Source organism: Acyrthosiphon pisum, chromosome A1 (assembly GCF_005508785.2).
Source record: "Acyrthosiphon pisum isolate AL4f chromosome A1, pea_aphid_22Mar2018_4r6ur, whole genome shotgun sequence".
Lineage (NCBI taxonomy): Eukaryota > Metazoa > Arthropoda > Insecta > Hemiptera > Aphididae > Acyrthosiphon > Acyrthosiphon pisum.
Genome location: NC_042494.1, coordinates 28,508,212 through 28,509,001, shown reverse-complemented (window position 1 = coordinate 28,509,001; position 790 = coordinate 28,508,212).

Below are 790 nucleotides of genomic sequence, written 5' to 3'. Positions count from 1 at the left end.
CAATATAGTAGTCAGTAGAAGCCTTGTATTAAATTTTAAAGTATTTTTACTCAACAAATAAAGTTTTATTAACATTCATAGAAAATGTCCCTAAACAGTTCAAAACTAATCAAAATATTTTGAAAATTTTATCATGTATAGAAAATGGAAATATAAACAAACAGTGAAAATTTCATGTATGTTCATTTGTTTTAGAGTTACACCAAAAACCAAAATCGATTTTGTGGAAAACCGATTTTGGGTAAAAATTCCCGTTTTTCCTTAATTTTTCTTTTGTTTTTCACGTCACTTTTGAAAACTACCGGGAAATTATTGACCCCCAAAGTACCAACTAGATTCATTTTCCTATCAGCAAAAATACTGTTGAAGAAAATCCAAGCATTTTTACCGTCCTAAAAGGCAAAGGTGGGCATTAACTAGTTAGTTTATTTTCTTATCAACTTATAAACTTAACTAGTTTAATAAATTTACAGTTGAAATAACTTAGCTTTTCTCAATTCTCAGTTGATTTTAAAAAAATCCATGAAGTTGAAACCATTTTAAAATTTTTCGTTTACCTACGTTATAATATTACTATTATTAGTATAAAACAAAAATAATCCAATAGAAAAACACAAACATTTTCTTGATAACATAATTTTGTGTATATTAATATATTGTTATAAATTAAATATTATGTGACTTGCAATTATAAATGTTTTTAATAAAATTAATAATTTTAAATTACAAATTGACAATATTGTTATGATTTAATGTTAAATAACTTATAATATATATGATCATGTACTCA